This window comes from Argiope bruennichi, chromosome 1, assembly GCF_947563725.1.
Source record: "Argiope bruennichi chromosome 1, qqArgBrue1.1, whole genome shotgun sequence".
In the NCBI taxonomy this organism is placed as follows: domain Eukaryota; kingdom Metazoa; phylum Arthropoda; class Arachnida; order Araneae; family Araneidae; genus Argiope; species Argiope bruennichi.
This window is the reverse complement of record NC_079151.1, coordinates 75,082,711-75,102,708: the sequence shown is the minus strand read 5'-3', so window position 1 is coordinate 75,102,708 and position 19,998 is coordinate 75,082,711. Positions and strand designations below refer to the sequence as shown.

The window sequence follows — 19,998 nt, the reverse complement described above, 5'->3', positions numbered from 1 at the left end:
AAAAAAAAAAAAAGGAATAAAGGCCTGCAAATATTTTTTTGATAAAAAAAATGAAATTATTCTGTTTATAGAGGTTTTGAGGTTAAATTTTCAATGAAACACCGAATATATGTAGTTTGTAGTAGTTGCATTGCTATAAACTTCTCTTTTGGATAATAGATGGCAATGTCTGATTAGGTACACATCCCATAGTGCTCTGCGATTATAATTATAATGAGAACGAGATGTTCTGTTAAGATGTGCGCGCGTTAATGCCTTGTCTTATCTTTCGTGTTTGTGCTTGTTTTGTGTGAAATGTGATCATTAAAGTAATGTTCCCAAAAACCATACATCCTCTTGCTTCCATTGCACGGATCATAATGATCTTCATTCCACCACAAGTTATTAAAATAGCCTGCATTGAAAAAACTCACTTGATTGCTGAACTTGAAAGAAATATTAATTTAATTATAAACATCATTATAATATTAATATGCAAAAAATCATCTTGTAATTAGATAGATATTTAATACTTTAAAACAATTTGATGGATCTCATTATTTTCTTCTTTGTTTCAAAATTCTACATTGTTTTTACTGTGAAAATTTGATTTATTGAAATCATTCGATTATTGTAAAATTGTAATATTTAACATCAGCATTATTCGAAGATATTAAAATTCTATTACTTGTCGCTAAAAGATTATTTGGACCAAATTCAGTTTCATATTATATAGTTATGAGGAAGGAAGTGAACAGCCGATTTTGTCGATTTAATAACACGCTTTCTGCCGTTAGAGAAGGATTTAATTTTAATCTGGAGCTTTCCAACAGCAGAACTAAGAAGAAGAATTAAAAAACACAAACCATTTTATTTATTTTTTCGACTAAACATCTTTTACTTTTACAAAACAAAATAATTCCTTCCTGCTTTTGTTGAAGCCAAATACTTCGGATTTATCAAGGTAAGAGATATAAGACGCTATGAGACAGGTGTTTTTACTAGCAAATGGCTTGCCCATTAATCGTCCTTAAATATTGCTACAAAAATTTAGAGCCTTGAAAGGCATTAAATTTTTAGATAGATTTTGGATTTAAAATTTTCTTTGGTTTAGAAGAGATGCTCTGTATGAAATATATTTTGATTTGTAGTTTTTGAAAATGAAATTTACTGATTTATAAATAAAACTGACAATTTAGATCTTCTCTCTATTTGTATATCCTTTTTAGATTTCAAATTATGGAATGGACTGTGCATTTCCAGTACTGAAGAAGCAATAAGTTCTGAAAGAAAAATGACTCATTAAAATAAATAATCACGAGTTAAGTTTTTCATGATACAATGCAAAGGTGCTTGTTCATAAAATAATTTTTAAAAACTATCGTTTAAACAATAGATATTACTTTAACATTTTAATATGAAATCGTTAGATATGGATCATTTGCTAATTGTAAAATGCCGTTGATAAAATCTTTGCATTATTTTGTTGATCTTTATTTAGTAAATAGTACACAATTTCAAAAGATTTAAATTATTGACTGAAATCTGAAGTTAAAGTCATTTGAAAAAAGTAAAACAATTAAAATGACACAGTTTTAATGTCAGGTATCATGGTAGATTTTGCATATTAATCTTCATATTCAAATGATTTATCTGAAATCATATTTAACCAATATTACCAGTGACTCAGCTGATCGCCTGAGGCGACTAATGATTAATAAATTACACTGATTTATTCAATTTTTTGTTGTCGTCATGTCTAATTATTTTTTCTGTGTAACTGAATGGTCATAAAAATATTACTATTTACGTTCTGTTTGGGATTTTCGTGTTGGGTCAGTATACATTGAAACAAAACAAAACAAATGTTAAATCGAATATCGTCATTTATACTTATGTTTAACCTGGTAGAAGGAAATTGTTTACATAGTAATTCCGAATGAAATTAACAGTAGGAAATAACGAATTCGCTCATTTTTTATAAAGTTTTGGATCAACTGGCATTACATTAAAAAAAAATCAAATTACCATTTAGTTTCTTTTCTTTTCTTTTTTTTTTTTTATCGAATAAAATCTTTTCCAGTTTCAATGAAAAACTCATTAACTTACTTTCAATTCATATGATTGTTTAGTTTATTATTCATTCTTTAATTTATTGTTAATATAATTTTGTTTGAACTAATTTCAATTGAACACATTTCATTTTTTCTTGACCTTTCAATGGTTCAATTCGATCTATATTAAAAAGTTATATGAAAGCAGAGATTTATTTTAATATATATATGTGACATACTTCCTCGTTAATATGAAGTACAAACCGAAATCCCTGGACCTGAAAGGAAGAGGAAAAATCCAACTTTATATTTCAAACATCGAGTCCCTTTCATATTAATTTATCAATTCGCCGATTATTTTCTCTCATAGAATGCAGACATATTTGAACTTAGTCTATTGAATGATTTTGGCCGACCTCGAGTAAGTAACCTTCTTGAATTTCTTTTGGAGGTTGTGTCGTGCCGCCTTTGTGCTTGGCTTCTCTTTTCAAGGATTTCATTTCTTTCAGTTCATTCACTTCTATCTGGAAAAGGAAAATTGATTGCAAGGACTTAAATCCTTGAGACAATGAAATAATTAATTCGGTTTTCTATTACTTCTCTTGGAACTCTTAAATATCCAAATCGAGCTGAATAATTTATTACCTTTTCTTTTGGTTCTTACATTACTTTTTCAAAGTAATAAATAATCAGTGTAGACTTCTTATTTGAATGCGATTTGTCGGCATTTTTGGAGAAAAAATATTGTAATATATTTCATTAGTTTGTCTAAATTAGAAATTAGAAAGTTCTCATTTTTTATATATATTATGTTTTATTTAAATAAATTGTCGTTTCACAAGCATAATATTGTACTGAAGTTATTAGATACTCAAAGTTTCCATGGTTTTGCAATTTACTTATATTTTGAGTATTTATTATTAGATCAGTTAATCGGATATTAATTTTAACATGTCTTGTGTCGCGAAGCTTCTCGCAATTGCTCAAGAATTGTAAATTCGATATCATTTCTTTAACTGGTTGCGCCTAATTGATCTAGATAATTATTATTGCAAATTTTTTTTGGTAGTGGGACAGATGCGTACAACCATTTGCGTACGAATCATAAAACTGTCAATCAGTTGTCTCGTTTACAATGCGGTTGTGTTACTGAGAAGGTTCAGTTCTAGAAGAGGTTACAACATCTTAAACGTTATCTAAAAGTGTCATATTTGGCGAGAGTTAGCCTGATGTTTGACACAATTTCGAATACTTAACGATACGTTCATTAATATAATTTCATGCGTTTTAATACTATAAGAGTAATTTCTACTTGCTTTTTATGAAAGATGGATTGCTTTTCAATGTATATATTTAAAAATGCAAGATAGAAACATTGGGGAAAGATATTTCTGCTCATATAAATAGTGTACCCACTTCGAAATAATAATAATCATTTTTTCTAGATTTTAGATATAAATGCATTACTTTACATAAATATAACGTTTTGCATTAAACGAAAGAGTTTGCGTTTCATTAATTTTTGATTTATTTCTTCTTGATTCGTTTATTTAATTTAATAAGTTCGTTATTTAAATATAGGCAATTAAAAATTATTTCTTAAATTTAAAGTACAATTAAATGAGGTTAGTGGAATTGGAAGGATTTGTAAGGAGAGATTTGTATTTGTTTTTAAAAAATCAGTTTCCAGAGTAGAACGCCATTCAAATTTAAACTTTTCTGTTTATCATCGTAGATTTAATTTAAATGTTGTTACATTTTTTTCAAAAATCTGTACTCTGATAAAGATAAATTATTTGTTCATTATACGACTTTGCACTTTATGTATGAAATATTTTAAGTATAAGGTGCGTAAAATAAGCAGCTTCCTAAATCAGAAGTATATTAATATTTTGCTAACTGATCATTTGTACCTGCGAAAATTTGTAGGAAATATTAGCTGAATTCAAATTTAATTTTCTTCTAGTTGCACTATTCATTAAACTATAATCGAAATCTACTGTTAAATATAAAACAAAATTAAGAAAAAGGATTTTTACATTAATATATGTAATATATGTTCTTCAGAAACTTTAATTTCATTAAAGATCGTTCTTATATGTACAAAAAGTCATTAAAAATAGTGTTGAATGAAGTTCTGGTAAAATACTCTTCAACAATATACATCTACCCCTTTATTGAAATGTTTACTTATTAGCTATGCGTTTTTTTCCATATTTTAAACAATGTAATTATTTCTAATTTCTAAAGAATTCATGGCCGTTTTAAACTTTCCTGGGGCCCTGAGATAATGCAAACCTCAAAGTCCCTTTTTCCCTCCAAATTTTTTATTGATTTTAATTTAATTTTTATTCACCAATTTTAAGTAGTAAATTTTGAAAACTGAAGTCGCAAGTCCCTTTCTAAAAAGTCCATTTCAATATTGTACAAATAAAAAAAGTGCACTGTCAAGACGTAAAATTTAATTTTAAGCAAAATATCGAAAACAAAAGAAAACTTTCTATAACACTCTAAACAATATTGTAAAAGGAGGGAATATATTTCTTTAAACTGTAAAGCTTCAAATTTTTTAGAATTATAAAATAGCATAACGAGTAAATGGTAATTAGAAATATTACTAGAGTAAAGTCTCAAAATTAATTTATAATTTTGATTATAACTTGAATAAATTTGACTGCACGGCCCACTGTCATTAAATGAAAGTATAAAACTATTTACCTTTCTACAACTATTAAAAATTATCAAGAGCTGAGGGGTTCCTTGACAATTGCCAACTTTACCTATTTAAAAATCTTGTCCCTCCCCCCCCCCCAGATTAGAATTATTTAAACAATTTTTTTGGACTGTTGACATAACAGCTCCTGTATAGTAGATTCAAATCTCTTGAGAATTTAATTATATTTAATAGAAATGGCTTCAAGGGCATCTTTCGATTTTACCTTTGATTTGGACGTTCTTAAGCGATTTTTTCGTGAAAACAATGCACAATTTGCAGATATTTTGCTATGGAAAAAGTCTGGTTATCTCACAATGAGCCCATAGTTTTCAGAAGTCCATTCGAGATCCATATAAGATTTTAAGAGCAAATGAATTTAGAACATTAGTTTCTTTATTTAAAAAATAAAGTCAGACTTCTTTTACTGCATTGCAGAAGAAACTCTTGCTCTAACATTAAAGAAGTTTTTAAAGAGATGTTTTATTTCTTCATAACTATATAAGTGAACATTCACTTCTATTTCTGTAATTTACTTTCATTCATTATACATGAAACTTTGATTAAATCTTCAGTATTCCATTATAGAAATTTGCAATCTTGTAATTAAAATAAAATGAATAATTTCCTATTAGTATATTGCTAAATAAAAAAAAATGCATTATAATACTTATGTAACAGTTATAATTTTTTTTCTCAATATAGGCTAAAAGTTTGGTGAGTTTGTATTGGATTTGAAGGATTATTTCACAGAGCATTAATTCTTTAATGCTACTATGTACAAAAAAATAATTTAAATGATTTCATAGATCATAGTATTCAATACACTGCAATATTATAAAAATCAAATAAATAGTAAATGCGGGATAAGTTTAAAAATTGTGAAAAATTCTTTCTTACGTATTATTATTCCATTTCCATTTGTAATATTCCATTAAAATATCCTGAGTTTTATTTTTAATTCATAAAATAAAATAAGGACTGTTTTAGGAACTTAAATAAAAAATTACCTAATAACATACGCACACACACACAAAGGATGGGGGGTGGGGTGGAAAAAATTGGCTTTTAACACGGAAGCATATATTTTAAATTTCACAGATATCTCCAAATTTTTCGTTTAAAATTATTCAAAAATTAAAGTGTGGAATATTCAGACTTTAATCTAAAAGTTTTAATTAACAAAATAAGATTTTCTTCCAAGAATGAAAGTGAATGTATATATATGCGTCTATCATTCTATTTAAAATATCGACCATTAGACATAGAGATACTAAATTTAACACACGTATATTTGGAAGAAAAAAATATGCAATTCAGTGCATTTAAAAATATTAATACAAAAAATATTATGTCTTACGTAAATTATCTTAAAATTTTAAAAAAATTCATTAATTTTATTGGTTTATCAGTCTTTGCTTAATTTTATTCTGTAAAAAGAATACAGATCTTAGATAGCATGTATGTTTTATAGTCAAGATCTTCCGTTTATATTTACGTACGAAAAGATAAAGTTTTCACATAAAAGAGAATACTAGATTTTTAAATATAAGATAAGATGTATTTTTATTATATCAGGCTTCTTAAATTATTTATTTCATGTGTATTTGAATTATTTATTTGAGTTCCAGAAATTCAAAAGCTTTGAACAGATTTAATTTCAAATAGTAGTAAATTTATCACTGTTAAATTCTCTTATTGATTTATGTGCTATTAATTAGCTGAAATGCACATTTAAATGATCCACTTATTTTAAAACAATGGGAATCGTTTGTGATGGTAATAGTTAAGTTCAGGTGTATTTATTTTTGTTTTTTTTTAGAATGGAATTTCTATTTCGGATTTTTTTAAAGTTTATTGCTTTTCATTTCATGGGAACTATATTTAGCATACTTTGATTTTGAATGAATAATGCAGAGAATTTATATGATTTGGAAGTAAAAACTATTTTTTACTGTAAATTTTTAGAAAGTTATCAAATAATTCTCTTATTTTTTGATAAATTAAAATTCTAATTAAAAATTCAAAAAATCACTTTCCTACCCTCCAAAATATATATTTGCCAAATTTGATAGGCAGACGGCAAGGTGTGTACAGAGCCAGCATATACACATAGAGACAAAATTTTTTTCCCTGTGTTTAAGCATCAAAATTTATCTAAAATACCAATACATTTTATCGCCAAATACTCTTGCCAACAGATAACATATGTTTTAGCAAACCTAGACTAATTACTCCCTACCCCCGTTTTTCAAAAATCTACGCTTGATTTATTGGCTTTTTTATGAGCTGTACGCAAATGGTTGTACGCATCTGTCATACCACCATTTTTTTTCACTCTGATTCAGATCAAAAAGGCTATCCACTGTTTTAATTCTTGTTTATTTTATTTCTTTTATTCACATCAATGAATAAATCGATTTTCTTTTATATTTTTCATTTGAATTTGACTCAAAGGCTATTAAATATCATACTTTTTTAACTTCGTATTATATACCAAAATGAATGCAAAATCGTTGATAATAAATAATGAAAAATGAATTTCATTTAGTTTCACGTACTTGCGGAAAAAAGTGTTTTAAATGAGTACATTTTTTACAATCAAATAACTCAATTTGTAAATAGAGTTTGAACTTTGCTGCCTGTCCTAAGAAAGAAAATACTAAGCGATTTTTTAACACCGAGAGATCTAATTCCTATATGACTATAATATATTTCTTTTAGAGCTCCCTTCTTTAAAAAACCTTTAGGATTTAATGTATAAAAGAAAAATTTTCTGTCTTAAGCCTTTCCAGAATTATTTAAAAATAAATTTGATTTAAATATATTTAAATGTCGTGTAAGTCTTAAGGGGTTAAAAATACTAAAATTGAAAAAGGAAGATGGAATGAATAACCCGTGAAAGTCGTGTAAATCAAAAGTTATTTCTTTTGTGTATATTTTTTTTAAAAAAAGTATGAATGAATCTGTTTTACGTTGTCCTGGAAATGTTTTTTTTTAAATCCAATAGTTAAACAATAAAAAGGTTCTCATTTACTGTTAATACTAATGATTTTTTTACAATTATTTAAAATGAATTTCTAATGCACTCTTTTTCTATTAAAAAATTATTTTAATTCTTTCTTTGTATAATTTTGAAATCGTAATTATATTGAACTGTTACACGATAACAATCTCAAAATAACTTACATATGTTTTAAATCATATTTGATACCAGTTCATATACAAAAAAAAGAATTCATTTAATCTAAAATTGTCTATTTCAAATGTACGATATTTCAGCTCCGTGTTTTACCAAAATTTTCAAAATTTTTAAAATTATCCTTTGATCAAAATTGAAATTCTGTAATTTTCTAAGAACAAGAGAGAAATATTTAAATGTTAATTTTGTATTTAAAATTTTCATATGTCGATGTATCTGGAATATGCTTTGGAGCTTACGAATTTAAAATAATTAAATAGTTTTGCAGAACTCTTGTTCTTAAACAGTCAATTCACAATATCTGCTATCATCAGTATTTGTAATTCAAGATTTCTATGGAATGGCTGAGAAAATTATGACGTACTTTAATTTAACATTCTCCTTGTGTTGCCTAAACATTGGTAAGCGTTTAGTGATGTTCGCAATATTTTCTTGCAAAATCATGCGCCGATTTCTGAAATGTTTTGGTGTGGATAGGGCAGTTTTATGCAATCCAAAAAATCTTTTGTATTTATATGTGAAGTACCTCGTAGCAACAGTGGTCTTTATATCTGCATGTGGAAAAAAAGTACTCTTTGTATTTCTTAGAGTTCAATAAAAACTATTATTATATTTTCCTAAAAAAATATTTACCATTATACATATTCTCTTAATTGCTTTCAGAAAACCTGTGAATTGATAAGATAAAGAAATATTTTGTATGTTGTCCAAACATTCCTTACTAAATCTTTATTGTCGACCCTTTATCTACATTATTAACCAGCAATTTAATGAAATTATATAAGGGTAATCTGATCATGAATCAATCTTTTACTTAAAAGTACTTGCTTTTCTCAAATTAAATAATTTTGCTTTTTGTATGTTTAATTTAATGACAAAAATATTTATATCACAAACCATATTTATGTAGAATTCTTTATTCATATCAAAATACAATTATTTTGTTCCAAACTTCCATCATTAGTAGCGGAAGAAGTAGAACAAATAAAAGGCGAAATAAGAGGGAATCTCTCTCGTTTCTAACTGAGAGGTAGCTTTCTAAAGCTTTTATGTTTTTATTACGGCATTTAAATGCTCAGATATTTTCCTTTTTATCTTAATGAGCATTTCGTATCTTGTGCAGTTATTTCGCAAATTTATATCTGTGGCGATATTTATTTTCTATTAATAATACAATATTGTCTTATTTTTCACTTGTGCTTGGAAAATATGATTTCTCCATTTTGATTTAACTACCTTCTTGGTTTGAATAAATTTATTATCCATACCTTTTATTTTACAGTAGTTTACTTTCTAACATTTTTTTTATTTATCCAAAATATTTTAATTTAGTCGTATTACTTAACGAAATGCCAATTATAAAACAGTAGGCAAATAAAAATATTATCCACATTGATTTTACTTAGGAATTTTTACATCAAAAAAAGAAAAGTAATTTTTTTTTTTTTTTTTTTTTGTTTCTAAACTTATTCGTAACTTTTTATGGAGGTAAATGAAATTCAAACTTTAATGAGATATATCTGTAGAAAAACATCTTATCGTAAGAAAAGGAATATTTATACTTATTTGAGCTAAATTAAAATAAGCATCACGAAAAAAGAAATATTACTTAAAAAAAGATACTTAGTGAAGTTATATTTCTTTTTTTAAAGAGATAAATTTTGAAAATCACTATGCGATTTTCATATCATTGATATTTTGTAATGTAAACTTATGCTAAGCTATTTTTCTGAATTTTTTATAAAATAATTTTGCTTTATATTAAGTTTTTAATATTTTTCTGATTTTTTTTTATTTTTAAATCTGTAATTTGATGGGAGGGGGGCGTTTGGCTTGTATTTTAATTTCTAAAAGTTACTGAGTAAATGTTTTAACAAAATTTATTTTTCAAAATTTTAAATTTTGTGTTTTTGTGCGATTTTTTCAAAAGGTTGTACATATAAATATTGTAAATTTCAGCCATTCTATTTTCATGCTTTTTTTTTATTGCGAACATCGCCTTTCCGATGAATTTAGGGTTAAATCCCGTGGTTCATTATTGTATATGCATTAATGTTCTTTATTATATTTTATTAAAGTATTTATTCCTTTCATCCTTATGTTAATAGGTAGGAGTCAACATTTCAGGAGTCTTAAAAATGATTTAAAGATGTTATTAATTTTTTTTCTACTATATTCCTAATGTGCACCAGAAATTAAAAGTTAAAACTTTATTCAAACTCATTTTGATAATATATAAATTTGTGAAATAAAATTCAACGTTTAAATGAAGGTACTAAACAATATCTAAATTTACTTAAGCACATAATTTTCTCTTATATGAAGGTTTGTGTAAAATTTTGTATCGTTGTCTTCCTTTTATGTCTTCCTAGAACCAAATGTGTATCGAAGAGTTGCTCTGGTAACAAACCGGAATAATATACCATTCCAATATGCACAGTAATTATAGTTGGTAGTGCTTACTCTTAGTCCAACGACACATTACTCTCACTCCCTTCGTGGAAATTTCCAACAAAATGAGGTCAGTAACATTAGAGCCTCATTTGAGGTCCCATCACGCCCCGCCATCCAGCCGACCTTGCCGGAATAGAAACAACGGCGACCGCGAAATACATTCTAAAGGGTGCCCACAAATTCCAGTCCTGATGAATGAGTTAGCAGAGAAACGGCTAGTAACTTTCCCTTTCACGCAAAAACCTACGGAAACTTTGACCTACATACGAGATGCGCGCAAAGTAGGGCAGGACCTTTCCGTCGCAGCCATTTAACGATCGCTTAGAGCCGGGGAAGTGGCCAATTTCGTGTAGTACCGACAACTCCCCCCCCCTCCCCCCGTCAACTCGCATCATTCGTACACGCCCCGAAATAAATATGTCCCACTTCCAAAATCCAGCCTTCTTGTTTAAAAGGTCTTTCTAAGCCCTTGGCCCTCTGGGAAGGTGCAAAACTCTTCTTGATCATGTAAGTCTAATCATGCTTCTGAGGAGTAGTATTCCAGACGGTTTGTCGTCTGAAACCGTGTCACGGCCTTTTGTTTTAACTCAGACGAGAAGTGCCTCAATAGCTTGCTTCCGTAGCCATGCTGTCTGGTAGGGTCGCGGCGCTTTGCGGTTGCGTAGCGTTGTCTGAAACGAAACTCGATGAAGTTAAGCAGAACGAATGGAAACAAGGACATCCGACAGGCGTGGCAAGTACGAGGTCATGCAGTGTGAAGAGGGGCTGGCGCGGACACGCGAGGAGAGCGTGCCCTGGGTCGGATCGAATTCATACAGTCTAAAAATGGAAAATTGGAGAAAACAGATTGAGTGTAATTCGACTTTAGCAAATAAAATTGTTCTTTGTGTTTCATTTTCGTATTAAAATATTTTAATCATTACAAATTGAAGTATGTATAAGTTTGTGAATACTGAATATCTTTATATATATATATTTGGCTCACTGAAACATCCCTTGAAAAGGCAATAATCTGACTTATCTTTCTATTTATTTAAAAAAATCAGAATAAAGAATTTTTTTCTTTCTGATTTTCAAATATTTCTCGAGTGAGATTTAGATATTTTTATTTATATTATCTCCTTACATTGCGCTACCGTTCTTTGGTACTTAACAATATATATATATATATATATATATATTTAAGTTCGTCAGAATATTTAAACGTTTCTGTAATAAGCAAGTAAAACTGAACAGGCATTCCATTAACTTTTTCTGCTATAATTGTTAATTGATTCGCAGACTGATTACAAAAGTAATGTATAATTTTTAGTGCGTCGTAGCAATTGATTACTCAGAGAAACGTGTTGCATTCTGACATTTTCCTTTGAGAGTAATCAAGGGTTAAGTGAATAAATTAGGGTTTTGTCTCCTCATTTGTTAATTTAGCAAATATAAACATATATCCGCTTAATTAGTGCAATTAGTCTCATTACGTAGACAGTACTTGCAACTCCAAAAACAAATCTGCCTCTCTTTCTTATTATATATCATTGATCCATTAATGAAAATGTTTTTTTCCTCTTTGTAAATCCCTGATAACAGTACTATTTGTTGAACCCAACTGTGTCTTGTAATAAAAGGGAAAATCTGTTACCCTTTGAAATAAATTTCTCAAAACTATTAAATCAGTTTCTTTTATAAATGAAAAAAAAATTCCACTCTCTTAACTGATAATCTAATAGTTATTTTTAGAGATCATATTCTTTTCATTTAGCCGTTATGAATGTTATTGAATACAGAATGGATTACCATAAAAGCCATTTCATGTTCAGGAGTGAAGCATTCATAAGTACCAAATCATGTTATGACAATTGAATGTTGCAATAAGCTGTATGGATGAACAGCAAAAAGACTAACGAATCAGCCAAAAACATAATCATGTTATGATGTTCGAATTAAGTTCATATCTCCTTTAATTTTCTAAAAATATAAAAAGGATTTTATTATATTTAAAAAAAGGGCAAAAAAGAAAAACAAAGCTTAGAAAACAAAACAAAATATAGATAGTGTACTTATTTTTCGGGTCTAACTTGTCCGCTTAGTAATTAGATTGAATTCATAAGTTTAAATATTTTTATCATGGAAAAAAGATGACAAAAGTGTTTGATTGAATGAGCTTCATAATTCATAGTGATAATAATAATAATAATATGAATAAAAACTTGTACTTGGGTATTGTTTCAACTATGATGACTACGTTAAATTGTGTTTATTTTTATTATTATCCCCGAAGAAAATGTTAGACTATGAAATGGAATTTGGCTATTTATTTTTTGGCACCGTTTGACTTTTGGATAGTACACAGGTACCGCAAACGAGATTTTGTCTCTGAATTTATTGAAGAAAATAAATGCTTCTTGTCGGAAATTGCGAGAGATATTAATTGACAGTTTTGTAAACTTAGGAGAAAACTTGATAAACTTCTTACAGTCAAAGCTCATTTAATCTGCCAATTTTCTGATGACTCTGGTTAAGAATATTATCACACTGTGATGCTGTAAAATCGGAAATCTAATTAAATGCCATAACTGGTAAAAACGAAAAAAAAGTTTTTATGAAATCATTAAACATATTGTTTCATTGTTTTTCATTATTACCTTTTTATTGTTCCGCAAGTTATTGTTGTTGAGCGCAACATTTTGTTTGTCTGATTTGACATATACTCAGTGTTAATAACTATTTCATTTCACTGTCGTTCGCGCTTTTGTATCTCGTTAGTCTATCGCGGGAATTCTTTTGTTATAAAGACTCATTGTTACTTAAACAAAAGATTGAAAGAGATTTTGCACTTCCGCTTTTGATGATGTAATAAACATGGCCCTGAAAAGAATTGTATAAAAATGAAAATATTATTTATTTGCGTACATCTATTTTCATATAACAGTGATTCTCTTTCAAAAACTATGATATCGAAAGTTCTCACTTTTGTGGCTTTTATTTTATAAATACGAGTCTTTCTTGTGCAATAAATGAAACATTCAGATGCATCTGTCTAAAATGTTTAGAAATGACCACACCTTCAGTTAAAAATTTTTAATCTCATAATATTTATGGGCTGACATACTGCGTATCTATAAATTATAACTTGCAAGAGGCGACATCATGATTAAAACCCGTACAATTACTCTATAAAAGAGGTCCTATTCCTTGCAAATATGGTAAGCTATTATATTTTAGGAGTAACAAAGCTCGTAAAATATTAACTTACTGAAAAAAATTTCACAATTTTTATTGAATTCTTGATTAATTGGAAGCAAATTGAATTGCGAATGGTTATTTTTTTCAATAATTTCGGAACATATTAGTCCATAAAAATAATTTTTATCATTTTGAAATTTTTAAAAATTAACATTTCAGTGATACTGGTTTTAATTCTGTACAATTATATGCTTAATGTACTTAAAAATATTTTCCAGCATATTTTGAAATAATATTTTTTGTGCTTTTAGCAATTACGTTTATCACACACACATTGCAACAACATCAAATACATATATATATATATATATATATATATATATATATATAATATTTTATGAGCAAGTTATCGTTGCTATAATTAAGAGTAAATTTTGAAAAATAAATCAATTATGGACGAAGGAAACATGATCATGCAACGATGTTTCATACATAAGTTTGCGCTTCCTTAATTCCTTAAATCAAAACATCTTAAATTTTTTCGTACGTGATGTTGACATGTAGAAACGATACATATCAATAAATACATGTAGAATTATTATAAGCTTGTTGTGATTAGAAATTCTTCATGTTCAATTGCTATTAAAATTGTATTGGGAAAATGATATATATGTAATTGGGCGCCGCTCAATCTTATAGCAATTTTTGTTATCATTTGCTTTATATTATCAAAATCCTCTGGTCCCCAATCGACGTATTGAAATGAACCCAAAAATACACTTTAGTGTGATCACTACTTTGTTTAATGTTGTTAGATTTGAAGTAGAGAATTGGCCAAAACTTCATTTTCAATCAGGATTAATTACTGACTTTCATGTCATTTTTTGCTCCATTTATAAGGGAACACTAGGAAATCATTTGCTTATGAGATTGATTTCATATTCTTTTGTCTAGATTGCAACGGTCTGAATTAGTTTAAACGGATAGCTAAGCTGCCAGATGTGGTTTGAAATCTGTTGAACAGCCGTAAATCATGATTGAATTATGAACGTAAGATGGATAGTAAAAATAACTGGTGTGATTGTTAAAGTCAAAATTAAAATTCAATGAAGGAAATGAAAGTCTTCTTAAAATGAGACAAAACAACGCTGCAAAGCAGTTGAAACTTTTAAAGCTTTTCTTTGTAAAATTTTGAAACATTGTGAGCTTTTTATGAGCATGACCAAAAAATGTTAATGATTTTGACGGGAATGTGTTTGATGAAAAAAGCCTTACAACAAACGCCGAGATGATTCAAGTATTTAATGATTTAAAACTTGATATGCAACATCATTTAACAAATTTTTAAAACGCAATATAAGTAAGTGTTATAACAACGAATTATGTTGTGTTAAGAAACAATTATAAATAAAACAAAAATTAAAGATTTTTTTTAAATTTATTGTTGAAATTAATTATAGATAAACCTGAGTAGTTTTTTTTCTTAATTTATATTTTTCTTTAAAAATATAATTGCTTTTACCTAATTCGACTATTATTATGAATTGGCTAACGTTATTGAATTTCTCAAGTCCAGAAGTGATCACAATCGGTATCTATTGTATTCACTTTTTTAAATGCTGGTGACCTTCGAGGGATAGTCGTTTTTCTATTTGTCACTCATAAACTGTGAATATACTTCCTCTGGCCATGATTCTATTTAGAGGTGAAACACACGTGTACTGGCAGTGAATGTAGCCAGATGTGTGTTGCCATGAAAGACATGGATTTTGTGAACTGAACGCTACTGTTAAAGAGTTATAAGGGGTGTGCGATTTTGTGTGCTATTATATCGAGGGAAAAATGGGTTGTTAACTGTGAATTTTCTGGTATTATCCTCTCAGCATGTATTGGATCCATTCTAAAGGGATAATAATTGTAATTTTTTTTTTTTTATTTGGAACTGAAAAAGGAAATATCGAATATTGGTATTTTATATCTTCTAAGTTTACATGATTGTTTCGTTACGTTATTCAACAAAAATTTCTCTTCGCCTTTATTTTAAATGCGAAAAATTTGCGAACGTTAAAAAAATTAAAATGTTAAAAAAAGATACGTAAATTGATGTTGCAATGGAAAGTATTTCCTGGATGTCGTGTATCGTGGCCCATAAACTAAGCGCTTCTAATAGTTTTCTAATATTATTTGAAAATTATGTCGAATTCTATTCATTAACTTCGATTCATGTTCATGTAGTGAGGGGGTCTTTAGACTAAAAACATTAATTATTTTAAAACATTTATCCGAAACATGATTTTAAAATAAAATCTTTTGATTCATCACCTAAATCAATTTAGAATCAAAGTTATTCCATTAAAATTATGAGTCGATTGCGGCTGACTCTTAAAATTTGCCTATCCTTGAATGAAGGTTTTTTTTTTTTTTTTTTTTTTTGTCGGATATGAATACGAATACACTTGATGTCACAGATTCTTTTATTATAGCAACATATCATACTGCAAATATGTGCATAATACATACTGCAAAATGTTGATTAACTCTTACGCACGCTTTCTAAAATAAAAAAAGAATAGATTTCTGATTCATGCCATCTATAAAATGGATATTTAACTTAATTGACATATATTAAATTTTACCTGGAGTTGAGTTTCTTCACTGCCACTCATTGGTTTTGTCCCCATTTGCATATTTGCATAGAGCACAGAAATTGCATTCGGTTTTATACGCTCTTGTAAAAATCAATAAAGCCTATTAATTAATAAATTAATAATGAAAACACATTTTGATTATTTTTTCCCCTTCAAGTAGATCTCTATATGCATTTAAATATTTGGGAAAGAAACCTACTTCAGCAATGAAAAAAAAAAAAAAAAAGCTTTATTCGTTAACGAAAATCTAAAATCTCTCATTTACCTCTGAAAATGAGTCAAGTTCATTCATTTATTTTCCGATAGCGACACCTCTTCCGCTCTTCCAACCACTGCCGCCGTCAAAATGTCTGTTCGTGATGTCTAGACTATGTCTGTGTCTGCTTCTCGTCTCTTTTGGCATATTTTCATCTTGAACGTTTTTTTTTTTTTTTTTTTTTTAATAAATGGAAATAAAAATTGGGAGGGGATTTAAAAAGGTCTGAGTTTTATTAGAATTAGTGGAGATAATAAACATCTTTCATGAGAAGTCGAAATGCATTAAGCAAGTGTAAATTTTTCCCCCTTCTTCTTGTTATTATTACAAGATCTGAATTAGAAAAAGGAAAGAGTTGTTGTTTTTTTCATGTAATTTATGTAATTTTTTTGAAAATGAATAATCCTTTCTTTAAATAAATAAACATAATGCAGACATCAATTATTAATATAATGCAACTAGAACATAAGTCAGTCTAGACAGGCTGATATCCTGTTAACAATACATCAGATATGATTGTTACACATAGAAACAAATCTCACAAACATTGGCAAAGTGCTTAAATAATTTTAAAAAATTATTTTTTGCACACTTTAAATATATAGTAACATTAGCAATTTTTTTTCCTTACGGTGAGATCTTTTCTATTCATAATGTTAATGTATACTCAAATCAAATCTAATTACTAAAATCGAATCGAAATAAATCGTGAGCTACAGGGATCTTCTTTAACCATATTACTCACGAACAATTCAAATTAAAACTAATAATTAAAATCGATTCGAAACAAATAACGAACATTGACTACAGACAGAAAAAAAAATGCAATACCAAATACAAAGTTAAAAAATAAGAAAGAAATGGAAAAAATATTAATAATAACCACCATCTGAAGTGAGAACATGATGTATCAGTATGAATATAACATAATAAAAATTGCAGAATTCTGCTCATTGACTTTTGCTACAATCCATGATTTAAAAAAATGTAAATAAATGTGAAGTTTACACTCCACGACTAATTCTTATTCAATTTTATTCTGACAACAATAAATCGTTAATTTAAACATTAAAAAAAAATCTGCCTTGGTTTGTAATAAACGAAAGCAATTTTTATAAACAATATTTGCAATAAACTAAAGCAAAATTTAAAAAAAAACTATTTCAGAGTATTACTTTTATTTTTGTGTATGATTTTTATTTTCCTTTAATGAATTTTTGAAAAATATATCATGATTATTTTTATTGTTTAAATTACTAGATTTATATACACGAAAATTGTGACGATATTAAATATATTTTCTGTCTGATTTTATCATTGCTGTAAAGTTAAGAATAAATTTGAAAATAAACTAAAATATATGCGAATCGAATCAATAATATAGTCATGATGTAATATTTTAGACTAGAGATTTGTATCGCTTTTGAATTTTTTTCGAGCTATTAAATCCGATCTAAGTATTTACAGATTTGTAGACCATCTTATTAAAATTCGTCTTTGAAAAGTAAACTTCTAAATTTCTGTTTACAAAAAAAAAAAAAAAAAAAAAAAAAAAACTCACTCCATTAAAGAATAGTTTGTCGATTTACAATCACATTCAATGATTAGCTAATACATGAGCGTTAATGAACTTATTGTTCCTATATTTGAATAAAATGTACAACTCTGGTTGCATATTCTTGGTCTAAATGTGGGCGTGTTGCAAATATTTGGCAAATTGCACAGGACGAGTTGCGAAAGGGACCTATACCGATCTAAAAATTCACCGTGTTTCTTTCAGGTGGCGTGACACAATGTTAGCGATTTTGTTGCGCCATTCCCTGTTTTACAAAAGCGTGCGATTTATTTATTTATTTCATTTTGATCTCGACCAAAGGCTTAAAGATATCCCCAGATTTATTGTTTTTATTTTTTTACTATTGAATTAAGCTACTTATGTATAGGCCGTTAAAATTACAGATCTATATTATGACATCCAATCGCTATTTGTAGGATTAAAGTTTTCTTTAGAAAAATATTTTTACGTAGCCAATAAATCAAAAAATTTTGGGAAGAAATTTCATTAAAGACGGATAAGATATTCAAGAATATATTTATATCTTTAGAAATTAACCATTTTTTTATATATTGATTATAATATTAGCATCATCTTATTTATGAATACGACTCTTCGTTCAGTATCCTATTTATGTCAGTTGATTATTTAAATTGTTTTTCTTTTTTTATATAAAATCAATATTCTTCATATTTCATAGTCTCTAAATGCTAAAGAAAATGCGTGTCTGTATATGTTATATCTACCTGTTGGCTTTTGCAGGCCAGATCGTTTGATTCAAAGCATAATAAATTTGGTAAAAATATACTTTGGAGTGTAAGGATTTGCTCTTCGGAGTGAGTTTTTTTTTCTTTGAAATTTTAATTAATTAAAAATTCGGCGATAATCTGTTTGTTCCCTCAATAAAGTCCAAAAATATTACTGCACAAAAATGATTTTTATCTCTTTTCGAAATTCAAAAAGATATCAAATTTAATTATGCCAGTTAAGTATACATGCAATTTTTTCTCCTAAATTTTGATAATTTTTTAAAAAAATACTTTTTTGTTCAGATTTCGTTGTTGAAAAGAAATTCAAACTATTTTATTGTTTCATCACTTATTTAATCGCCGGATTCTTTATCATTGTTTAAAGCGATGAAGTTACAATCAAAACGAAGTGTGTAATTAGAAGATTACTGGACAATTATATTTTTTAATGGTACCTTAATGAAATGGAATTTATTAGGAAGGTTCATGCACACAGTTAACAAAATAAGTGTAAAGGTATTAAGATAACACGGCTTTGATGCTGAAAAATACTTTGTTGAAGGAGAAAAAGAACAAGTTATGCTTAGTGAAATTAACTGAAATAAAAACCAGAGGAACCAGCTGAAGGCTTAAGATGACTAGTTTCTAATATTTTTAGTATTTGATATTCTCATTATTTCAAAGGAAAAATAATTCCTCTCTTTTAAAATACGCATAAATTTAATTTACTCTAAACATTATTTTATTTGAAGTCCCTAAATTTAGTTGATATATTCAGTTTATACGACATGCAATACTTTACTTCCTTTTCTTGCACCTAATTAAGAAAAAAATAATTTGATAAATATTGACTATTATTTTTTAAATTAGTTGGCAGTAGTTATTGGTTAGTTTTAGTTAATTATTTAGTTTAATTAGTTATTTTTTAATTTGTAAAAACTTGCAATGCTATTTGTAAAAACTTTATAATTTTTAATTTGTAAAAACTTGATTGCAATTTAAGTAATGCAATCATCAGACATGTAGATCTCTAAAAGAACATTTTTTCCATTAAAAAAACTTCCTGGGAAAATTTTTAATCCAGACTAGATTTTAATGAGTCTGCTGATGAAACTGAGATTGGAAAATACAAATTTTTTCATATTTATATCGATGCTTTTACAACTTTAAAATTAAAAAGATTTTTCTTTTCAGTAATACTGATCAAA

The 19,998-nt window shown here is 27.6% G+C and overlaps 1 protein-coding gene across 2 annotated transcripts in view; it reads left to right on the top strand.

Moving 5' to 3' along the window:
- Positions 1–19,998, top strand: part of LOC129961721 (uncharacterized) — a 309,349-nt gene that overhangs the window by 226,758 nt on the left and 62,593 nt on the right. The gene's annotated exons all lie outside the window — the stretch shown is intronic.